Here is a 12,393-nt window from a genome sequence, read left to right on the forward strand (position 1 = left end):
CCTGGGGGGGAGAGGGGACAGACGGAGGGAGAGAGAGAATCTGAAGCAGGCTCCATGCCACCAGCACAAAGCCCAATGCAGTGCTTGAACTCACAAACCATGAGCTCAAGACCTGAGTGGAGATACGTTCAGATGCCTAACTAACTGAGCCACCCAGGCACCCCCAGGTATTGTTATTTCTTTGGTGATAGGGAATTGAGACTTAGAAAGGAAAAGCAATATGAACTTATGTCACACAGATAAATGAGGAGAAAGGTGTTCATATTCCAAGCTAAAACCACATCGAGTTGTGTCTACAAATTAGTTCAAAACTCCTGAACATCATCTATTCACCCCCAAATTCACAACATTGAAATGTAAAGAACATTTAGCAAAGTCCATTCCAGTAGAGGTTAAAACACATAAACAACATAGCTATAAGCACATCTGTTTCTACCAGCCTCCCAATTCACCTGCCCATATGCTGAATCTCTGTATTAATGTGAATTTCTAATGTAGTGATTGAAAAGTGAAAAGGCTAATGCAAATGCATTAGTACACAGAACGTTCAGTTAATGAATGTTACTCATCTTAAATTCAATTTTGAGACTGAGTAAAATCTGGGTCATAATAGGTGTGGGCAAGGGGTGAAGAAAAGGAAAGGTACATTTTCAGCAATTATCATATTTAACATACAAGCAAATTGAACTAAATTCCCCTGAAATTTCTCAGGCCAATAATTGTTTAGCTACTCAGTTTTGTAGTCAGTTCACAAATAAACTCCAAATTTCTAAGTAGCTCTTCAAAGAATGGATTCAAATGAAGACACGTAGAGGTACCAGTATGTACTGTTGTTGAGACAAATGAGAAAACTGAGATAGAAATAACAAGGCAATTTTTACAGAGGTTCTATAGAAATAAGACATGGTTGAATGGATGAAATTCAGATAAACCTGGGTGTGGGGATTTTATCTTTCAGTATTATAAAAATATGTATCTGTTTTCACATTTAGTCTCAGTGTGCAAATGGAATGCGACCTTGAAGGGGACACAAGGAAGAACTGTGAATTGACTGGAAACAGAACACCCTGTCTCTTGATTTTCTGGGACCTTGTCATGACATGAAAAGAAAATACCCTCTTAAAGGGCTGCCTAGGTGGGTCAGTCAGTTGAGCGGCAGACTTGGTCTCAGCTCAGGTCATGATCCCAGGGTTATGGGATGGAATCCGCTGTTGGGCTGCATGCTGAGTGTGCAGCCTGCTTGGGATTCTCTGTCTCCCTGTGCCCCTCCCCCGCTCATGCCCTATCTTTCTTTCCCTCTCTCTCAAAAGTTAAAAGAAAAGAAAAGAAAATGGAAGGGAGGAAAAGAGAGGAGAGGAGAGAAGACAAGAGAAGACAAGAGAAGAGAAAAGATTCTCTGGAACAGGAATTCCCCAAGGTCCACAGAAAGCATAGTGAAATCCTGCAAAAACACTAGACAATTCTTCTTAAGGACCAACAAGTGTTTTTTACACTACATCCAAGGAATAACATAGGGCAAATCTGTCCTAGTAAGTTTTTATGTCTATTAGTCTTTTGTAACGTGATCTGATATATTTTTTTAAGAAACACCAATGTAGGACACTGTTTCAGTTTCTGGGGCCTGGTTGAGAATAATCTTTTACTCTAGCAGAACATATGAGTAAAAGAATAAATATTTGTGAAAGGGATGGGGAGGAGAGAAGGTGCATAGATGAAACACTGTAACAGTTGATGGTAAGGATGTTGAACTGAGAGAGACATGTCCCCTGGGCCCCCGAGAAATGGCCTGGGTGGGAATGGTATGGGAGAGGTTAAGATATTTACTTCCTCCGGTTCATAAAACTAGCAACTGGCAGAACTTAATGTGAAAGTTATAGCTTCTGGATTTCAGAGCCCGGGATCTTTTCAGAATGCTCTATGGCTCCTCATGAACCCCAATCCTGGATGGTTCATTACCATGGCTTCCCTTGGTATAAATATCACACACGTTTTTAGCAGAGAGCTTGGAATGTAGAAACCACAGAGCTAAAGCCAACTGAGCTTGAACCTATAGCTCAGAACCTATAATTCTATATCCACAATCTTAACAAACTGTGGAATATAATTTGATGAAAAAATGAACATGTGCTGCTTGGTACATATCAATAGGAAATGCCTACCCACCATGTATCTAAACTGTATTTCTTGTGCTGATCTATAAAAGAATAGATATGAATAATATATAATCTGCTCTGAGTTAACAATGTGTATAACTGATTTACACAAAATAAGTATCAAATATTATTTTTAAGACTGAGTTTTATTCATTTAGTTTTTTATCATTTATGTAGTGATTTCAAACAATTGTTGAGTGCTGTCTCTAGGCCAGACTTTGACCCCGTGTTGAGTGTAACAAGGTGCTTACTCAGAGGGGAGGCACAAACACAAAAACAGTTTTTATAGTAAAAAGAGAATATAAAATATACACAGGGCATTATAAAACCACCCAAGAGAAACTCCTAATACAGGTGGTAATGCCAGTGAAGTCTTGTCTATGAAGGTAATCCGACTGGATTATTTTTGGCGTATTCCTACTCCTACTTCTCCATCTTTATTTATAATTCTTGGGTTCAACACATTTTCTTCCAAGGACTGTGCATGTAAGATAGAAAGCTCCCCAAATAAAACACGATTGCTGAAAATATTTATCAAATGCAACACTCAACGAAAATTGAGAAAATAATGTTGAAGATGAAACGAAGGTCCTTCCTACATACAGCTCTTCATTTTCCTTCCTATGGGTCTTCGGGGCAGTGCTTTCTCATTTCCTCAGCTGTTGAGGGTTTCCAAAGCTATTATACAGATAGTCTTTGCTAGAAACCAATATAGTCTAAGCTCTAAGTCTGATATCCTAGCATTCTAAAGAGTACAAAGTTTCTTTTCAAAGTTCCATATTAAGTATCATCATATTCTGCTTGGCATAACTAACAGTATCTGTTTTTCACACGGAATGATTAACATCAGCTACCCCCATAGCATTCAGAACATTTTTATTCTGTGCCCCAAAGTTCCATTTCTTTCCTTGTGTGGCTTTACCTGATACCCTTGAATAATATCGATTCAATATTATTTAAAACTAATAACCAGAGAAGAGACCACAGTAACATGCCAATTTTGGTAAGCATATGCAGCTCCTGAGTTCAAGGATAAATTGTCAACTGCAGTCCATGTGTCATTTTCTATAGAACAGATTTTTCTAAAGCAACAATTAGCTACTTCCAATTGTTCTAAAAGCACTTCGTAAATGCTGACATACTTAAAGGAATCTACTGAAATAACATTTTACTTGTGCATACCCAAAGGTCCAAGAGATATAATTGCAAATAAGATATCTTCTAGAAATGAAGTCTCATAAAATGTCTGACACCATAGGAAGAAAAGTTGCCATTCAGATACCATTTAATTCAATGGGCTTTGAGTTGATATAGAGTTTTAATTGGAAGAAACAGATCCTTAGAAAACTTCAAAGGGACAATTGGAGAGTAAAGAAAAAAATGGTTGATTTTCTTAGTGTAAAATATACATTTTCAAAAGATGTACTCTTTTCGTAAAATTTTTCTTCAAGAAAACTAACTCATCCTAAGACTCGTGTGAAAAAATATATTTATTCTGTAATAGAACGAACTCTGAAATTTCTACCAAGTAAATGGTTAGAAGAATTCTGGAAGACTTGTAGTAAAATAAAATGATAATATGACCTAATGGGCTTTACATAATGTCCATAAGAGAGAGATTGAAAAAATAACAAATGTAGTTGTCTGACTCTTGTTCTAACCTCAAGATGCATTATGTGGTTTAGGAAAACTTTACACCTTCTCAGAAATATTTTAAAATTGATGGTCCAAGAATGGGTGTTGTCTCAGGATGCCATTTTATTCTATAAAATTCAAACACACTCTCCAATAATAGTAGATTATAGGAAAGCACATTTATTTAAATAATAAGCATTGAGGAAAAAATAGAAATATAGACAGAATTTTCTTCTTCTCTTCTGTGTCAAAATCACTGTAGCTCTGTTGTGTTTAAAGAAACATCTCTGATTTGTTGCTTGAGTGTGCTCTTTTTGCTGGAAGTTATTGCTGGTATAAAAGCACCATTTACTGAGTGCCTACGAAGTGCCAGGAGCATCCTGTATGTTATCAGTAATTCTCATACTAGTCCTGTTAAGACTTTCCATCCCCATTTTAAATGTGACAATCAAAGGATTTAGGTAACTGGTGTCTAGTCCCACACGTAGGAAGTGTTGGAACCTGGAACAAACAGGGTCCATCTAACTTCAAGGTCTCTGCTCTTTGCAAGTAAACATGCAATTTCTTTGTTTACCCAGAAACTTCTTTTACAATAGTTTGCTCTTCTTGCATTTTTCAGTTTTACTCTCACTTCGAACAAGGAAAAGTATATCTCTTGTAGCAGAGTCTTAGTAGAATAGGATGGCTAACTGAGAGTAAGTGAAACAAGTTTAATAAAGGGATTATTTAGAAAGGTGTGGGCATTTCTAAGAGAAACCAATAAATGTTGATGAAGTTCCCTACAGCTAACAAGGGCCAAAAACCTTTATTGTCCTTGGAGCTGCAGACCAGGGAGAGGGAGCCGACATAAGAACCTAGAGATGATTATATCTGGTGGAGAGGAAATCCTGCAGAACCTAGGTGATGAGAGAGCAGAACGCAGCCGCTGTAAAACCACAGAAGGGCATGGAGTGAGCCAGGGAAACAAAATACCCCAACCTCTCTTTTGTCAATTTCTAATCTGCTGCTGATGCTTCCCAACTGGTCAAATCTAAATGGTAGTTAGAGGTCATGCAAACTCTTGTTTGTTGTAGTCCACAGATATCTGCTCTCTGGGGAACAGAACAAGGTAGAATATGGTGCAGGATGGATTTAGAGGGATGAACCAAGATTATTCACTACACACATACGATGTAGAACTTGGGGGGAACTTTCAGCATAACCTTTGGGGACAGAAAGAAACATTACATACTTTTACCATTAGAGAATAAAATTATAAGGTTGGCTGCAAGTATTCTAAGATGTTTACAAGTAAACAGGGAAAAGGAAACTATTGATTTTATTGTACTTTTGACTGGCTGGTTAAGTGCAAGACTGTGCAGGAGACAAAAGTAAACTATGCATACTCAGCCTTGAAACAAGAGTTATTAGCAAAATCAAAATTTATCTCATTCAATTAAAACATTAGGTATTAGGGTGAATAAGTAAAGGTCTCCAATAAATCTAATGCAAGACAGCATACTCTAAGAAAGGCACTAAGTTATGACGGGGTTTTTAAAGTGGTGAAATACATTTTCAAAGCCCCAAAGGTTGAAATGAGAGGTCTCATTTTATCTTTATCTGTGTTATTTCTAATTTCCAAGTCACACAGCCCACCCCAAATAAGTTCATTTTCTTTGCCGTATGTCCTCTTAGAAATATATACTTTGCTTTAATAGAACTCACATTTGCATTTATTTATTGGACTATTATTTAACATACAGTCTTTCTAGCTGTACGGTAAGTTCCATGAGGGCAAGGACCATGTTTACCTTGTTCACAGCCACAGTGCTAGCACGTGGCACTGGGTCTGCATATTACGTATAATTACATATAATTATATTACGTATAATTATGTATAATTACATAAATTACATATATTTGCATAGTATGCAAATAAATACTTATAAGACTCAAATGAGGCTCTATTAATTGAGTTTACCAATTAATATCTTCATTTGACAAGTATTTACTCTAATAGATTCTAGATATTCTTTCTAGACCATAGGTTACAGAGATAAAACTCCTTGTCCCCACAGAGACTGAAATACAGATTTGAAGGGGTACATGCACCCTAATGTTTATAGTAACATTATCAACAATAGCCAAACTATAGAGAGAGCCCAAATGTCCACGGACTGATAAATAGACACACACACACACACACACACACACACACACACACACACACACTGGAATATTACTCAGCTATCAAAAAGAATGAAATCTTGCCATTTGCCATGACTTGCATAGAGCCAGAATGTATTATGCTAAGTGAAATAAGTCAATCAGAGAAAGACAAATACTGTAAGATTTCACTCATATGTAGAATTTAAGAAACAAAACGGATGAACATATGGGAAGGAGGAAAAAGAGGAGAGGTAAACAAACCATAAGAGACTCTTAATGATACAGAACAAACAGGATTGATGGAAGGAGGTGACAGGGAGTAGATGGGTGATGGGTATTAAAGAGAGCACTTGTGATGAGCATTGGGTGCTGTATGTAAGTGATAAATCACTGAATTCTACTCCTGTAACCAATATTGCACTGTTTGTTAACTAATTAAAATTTAAATAGATAAATAAATAAATAAACAAACAAATAAATAAAATATCAAGGGGACATCAAGAGGCATTTGCTCTTCATGAAACAGTGTTCTGAATCTTGAATGTTCATACAACCTATTACCTATAATGCTTTTTGGAATACAAATGAGTTTCTTCTTTAAATTAAATGTTTATATGGTAGTGACATAAATATGAACATTATTATTACAAAAACAATGATCCACATATGATTTGAGCTATTCCAAATCCTACTCCTCCCTCCTCAGTGGCCATTAATTTCCTTGCTTCCCTTTTAGTACTCAAACAGATTTTGGCAGTAATTGAAGCTGAGAGTAAGAGATTGCTGGTATTAAGGAAATGTGCTATGATGCAAAGGGATTTCTTTAGGATGCACGGTGGAAAAAGATAAAAAATAAAAATAAAAAAAGAAGCATGAGATAAACCTTTAGCTGAGATTCTCCCCAACATTTTGTGTGTGTGTAAAGGAGTAAGACAGAACTCCTGATCATTCTTGCCTGCTTCATGCAAGGCAATTCCAAATGAAAACAAATTCTTGGGTTTGGATTAGGATATAAAATTTGAAGTTTTATAGTACTTCTGACAAGCTGCAAAGTTCTAATGTTTACACTATCACAAGACAAACTGTTCCACTGTGAAGAGCTCAAAGACGGCATTTGGATTTTGCCCAAGTGCATGGACCCAGCAAAGAAACCTGGATTACACCCGATTCTTGAAGTGGGAAGGATCTGAACACTCCTACCACATCTCACAAGTCTATGATGGCATTTTGAAAACCTAAAAATCTAATTCAATGTGTTGCAACCAAGACTTATTGGTAAAACCAGTTAAGTCAACTAGAAGCAACTGATGTGTAGACTCTGCACCTAAACACAAGTGTGACTAGTCTAACCAGTACTGCATCAGGGCACAACCTGTTCTATATTTTTAGCCTGCCATGAACATTTGTAAACACAGAACTTCCCACTTTTTGCCACCTGTTACTGTTGTGTTTACTTATGGGTTTCACCATAGTGTGCCAAAGGCTGGCAATTTCCATATCTTCTCTTGAACATAGTTTGATATTTTCTAATTGAAAGCTCATTTCAAAAGCTTAAGAATGGGAAAAAACTAACTTCTACTAGAAAACAGAAAAATGGTATTGATTCTGGATATTTTTTCAAGAAGTTTAGGATGAGAAAATTTTTGCTGTTAGTATTATGGTTTTTTAAAAAGTCCATTTTAAAAGATAAAGGATAAGTAATATCCTGCAGGGCTTGAACTCATGAACCAGGAGATCATGACCTGAGCCAAAAGTATTAATCTCACGCTTAACTGACTGAGCCACCCATATGCCCCTTACCTTATACACTTTAGAATCAGCTTATCTATAATTGGTTTATCTATAATTGTTGACATTATAATTGAGATTGAATTAAATCTATATATCACTTTGAGGAGAATTAACACCTTAACTGTATCAAGTTTTCCAATCCATGAACCCAGTAGAATCATATTTTTGCAGTTTTCCTCATACAAATAATGCACATATTTTATTAGATTTATAGCTAGCTGTGTCATTTTGTTGGAGCTTTTAAAAAAGTTCATATATTCTTTTAAATTTCAACTTTCTAGTTTTCAATTGTGCATTGTTTATGTAAAGAAATGCAATGATTTTTGTGTATTGACACTGTATTCTGTCAACTTGGAAACTTACTTATTAGCTTCAAGAAATTTTTTTTTCTTTATGGCCAGATGTTTAATTAGAAATTAAATTCCCTGAATCATTCCTTGGAATTCTCTATGTAGACAAGCATGTTGTCTGCAAATAAGGGTAGTATAACTTCTTACTTTCCAATTGGATACCTTTTCTTCTTCTATCCTTGTTTTATTCTCTAGGACTTCCAACGCAATATTGTGTAGGAACGGTAGAAGTAGACAACCTTGTCTAATTACTGATCTTAGTGGGAAAGCAATCTTTCATGATTAAGTATGATGTTAAAGGTTAAGTTCTTTATAAATGCCCTGTGTCAAATGGAGGAAGTTTCTTTGTATTCCTGGGTTGCTGACACTTTTAGAATGACAGATGTTGGATTCTTTTGTCTATGTCTATTGATATATCAGGTAGTTTTCCTATCAAATCTGTTAGTGTGGCAAATTATACTGATGGATTTTTTTTGGTGTTGAACCAGCCTTGCATACCTCTGTGATAGTTGTTATATTTAATTCTCAAATAAAACTGAAAGAAAGCTTTCATTATAAATACTCAAGAGTGAGAAAACAAAAATTAATTAGAGACATTCACCCCATAATTGCCAAACCTACGATCTGAACTCAAGTCCATAGGATCCCCAAGCTATGTACCTCTCACTGTAGTACCACCTTTCATACATTCAAGAAGAAATACTATTGATGGGCTCTAGGGCAACCACAAAGCTTCTCCCTTCTTATAGTCCACTTCCAAGGTATGGAAATTTTTGCTGTTGACAGTAAAGCCAATAGGTACACCAACAAAAAGGCTGCCATGGCCAGACTCTCTTGGACTTGCCTATCTCTCTTTCATGTGTTGGGGCTTATAAAAGTGAAGCAAGAACAGTATAACTAGAGCTTATGCAGCTAATCTTCTGGATGATGGTTTAACCAGTTGAGATTACACTTTAGGTATGTTTTCATTTTCCTTCAATATTTCCTTGTGTTTATCAAGGCTTTGAAAGAATGTAATATTAAGTTTATAATTAGCTATAGGCCAAGAAGAAACACACTTAGGAGGCCACTCGATCTGCTATTTATTATTTTATATCTTACAACAGAGCCCAGTTTAGCAGAGTCAGCAATTTCATGTAGAATTTTGAGGCCAAGGCCCCAAAAAAAAAAAGTGATTTTTCCTGAATGTATCTTGTATCCTTTCTGCATATCTTTCACATGGATCTATTGTAAGATTTGAAAATAATTACCCTGGGTTTCAGCTAAGTCTTTGTCTTAACACAAAAAATAATTACCATTTGACTGGATTACAAATCCCCAGGAATCCTGGTTTCCCATTTTTTTTTTGTCTAGTTACACAGAATTATTGAAACATACTTACTGAATAGAAATACCAACATTCAAATAAAGTCTAAGGGACAACAGACAACTGTTTTCATAAATGTTATTTTATTTAGGGTAGAGAAGGAGACTAGAATGTGGATGATCTTATCATATATAGATACTTATATATCAAGAGTATCACTAAAGTATTTAGAGCTACACCACCTGTTATGTAAAATGGAATAGTTAATAAGAAAATAATTTCCAATCTATACAAAATCAATGCTGAGCACTTTAATCATTATATCTAAGCTACAAAAAGTAAAAAAAAAAAGGAATATTCCGTTTACTTCAGTCAAAATCTAATGTCAAAAACTTCAAATGAGTTTCGTTGCCTCTTAATTTTCTTTAAAAAGCTGTCTGAATATAAATGTTCTGCTCTTATCACTATGATACAGAATGTATTTAAATTGACAGACTGACATTATAGAAAAGAACGTTTTCAAAATGTTTCATATTGTGCAGATTTAGTGCCCAGTTCAAAGATAAAGGGACAGAAAATATGTGCCTGGATTTATTTCACAGGTTTTTCAAAAAAAAAACACTGATAAGTTCTTGATAAGTCTTTTCCAAAGTGACACCCAAAAGAACAAAGAAATGGTCTGGAATTCTTTTTTGTTTTTTTAATTTTTTATTTTACAGAGAGAGAGAGAGAAAAAGGGAGAGGGACAGGGAGAGAGAGAGAGAGTGAAAAGGAGAGGGATAGAGGGAAAGAGGGAGAGAGAGAGAGAGACAGAATATCCCAAGCAGGCTCCATGCTCAGTAAGAAGCTTGATGCAGGGCTCAATCCCATGACCCCGAGACCGTGACCTGAGCTGAAATCAAGAATCTGAGCCACCCAGATGCCCCTGGTCCAGAAAATTTTCTAATCCTTAAAACGAAAAATGGACTGATGCATAAAGAAGTGCTACTTTTTGCAATGAGAACAATGGAAAAGAAATGCAAAGTCAGATACAAAAGGCAGGAGCCCACTGGCTGTTTTGGGTCTCTTAGCAAAATCTGCCCACACAGTTCCTGATTGGGATATGCATTTTCAGGTTACTTTCTTTCTTTTTAACTCGCTGACTGGATTACAAGTCCTTTGCCGTCAAAGAGGCAGCAGTGGGCAAACAGATGGCCCTGGAACCTGGCTGGGTTCCTAACTCAGTTTAGGCCACAGCACTGACACTGAACATAGCACCTTCAGTTGGGCTTGACAAGGCTTTCTGCATACACTCTGTTATGTAAATGAATAAATTTAGATAGGGCTCTAATTCAAAAGGGAATACTGCCCTCTGAAATTCCTAACAGGTCTGTCATATGGCATTTTCCCACATGTCAATGGGTACAGTGGCCTTAGGGCAGATCTAGGTATATTCAGGAGTTTGTAAAGAAATTCTAGGTAGACCTAAGGCCACAAGTGTGTATGCTGAAGGTGGGGATGCGGTTTTATGATAGATTAAAAAAAAATTGTGACTCCTCTGAACTATAAGCACTTTTCTCCAAATAAAAACAAACAAATTGGCCAGATCATAGACAATTCTGAGAAGAGTACTGCATGTTTCTTATTAAAAAAACAAAAAACAAAAAACAAAAAAAACAAATCCCAAATCATGGGATTACTCCAATATTGTATGTGGATTAAGTTCCAAATTCTGGACAATTCCAATTCCAAAATTGTAGTATTCTATGGTTTTCAGTAGTTAAATTTTGTCATTCTGTTTCTAAGAGAAGTCTCAAGGCCTTTATTTAGTTCAAATTGTATTCTAGTTATTCTTATCTGTACTTTATTTAACCTCTTTTCAATTTCTTAAATCCATCACTGTGGAGCTGCCAATAAATGCAAGGAGGCTATAAACTTAGCAGGATATTTTTATAGACTTGGCTACGAGCCAATGTGTGTAAATTCTCTCCACCAATCCAATCCCTTTGTTCGATTTTGAAAAAAAAAAATAAGAAAACTTAAAGACGAAATCAATGAAAACAGTACATAAATACAGTTTATGACATTAGTGCTTTGGGGATAAGGTACAACCTTAAAGTAAGGAGTTTATTTCGTATTAAATAAATTTTAAATAAAACTTTAAACTGGTTCTCTGGAATATTAAATCAGACTGAAATTTATATTTATATATAATATATATATGAGTTAAAATAATAAGATTTTTCTACAAATATGAGAGAGTAATTATACTGAAATTGAAAAAATTAGACAATTCCAGGGAAATGTATTTAAGGAATGTTCAGAAACCAGTTTTCCCAAACTGTATGGCAATACTCTTATTTAGGGATTTAAAAAAATTCATCATACAGACAATCTAATCATTATCTCTGGTTAAAAAAAAATAAATGAAGTAATTTCTTAAGCACCTATGGGAAAAGCATTCAGAGATGCCAGTATGACAATCTGAAAATATGTGTGATTAAGCCAGGCATAGCTATCTCTTCATTTCCTCCCCCTGCTTTTATGAACATCATGGCAACTTAGTGCCAAGGCAAGGCTCAGCACTGCTGAGTAAATAGAATTCACGGCTGCCATGGGATTATAGGGTGAAGTAAGGGTGGTCTCTCCCTTCCCGTTGTAAGGCACACGTATAAAATATTCCTAAAGAGTCCTGTGAATCTCTTTAGGAAGGATCCCTGGATTCTGCAACAATGGTGATTGTCTAGAACACGCATTTCCAGAAACACATGGAGATTTTTCTGACTCCATTCGTGATTTTAGAGGTTAATAAGGAATGAAATGGGAACAGGTAATTAATTCGAAGTAAAGAGGACTAAGAGGAATGTGGTTCTGTATGATTTACCTTCTCTATACTTTACTCAATATACTCAATATTCAATAATACTCAATAATATATTCAATAATGCATCCACACATATCCATACCCTTGTACAATCTTTCCTTATTCTGCCCTTAAGAGAAAATTTCCTTCTTTTGAATTTTAATAGCA

At 35.7% G+C, this 12,393-nt stretch overlaps 1 protein-coding gene across 3 annotated transcripts in view; it reads right to left on the bottom strand.

Annotated features, from left to right (window-relative positions):
* ANO3 (anoctamin 3) overlaps nucleotides 1–12,393 on the bottom strand; it is a 415,273-nt gene that overhangs the window by 187,919 nt on the left and 214,961 nt on the right. The gene's annotated exons all lie outside the window — the stretch shown is intronic.

Source organism: Acinonyx jubatus, chromosome D1 (assembly GCF_027475565.1).
Source record: "Acinonyx jubatus isolate Ajub_Pintada_27869175 chromosome D1, VMU_Ajub_asm_v1.0, whole genome shotgun sequence".
Lineage (NCBI taxonomy): Eukaryota > Metazoa > Chordata > Mammalia > Carnivora > Felidae > Acinonyx > Acinonyx jubatus.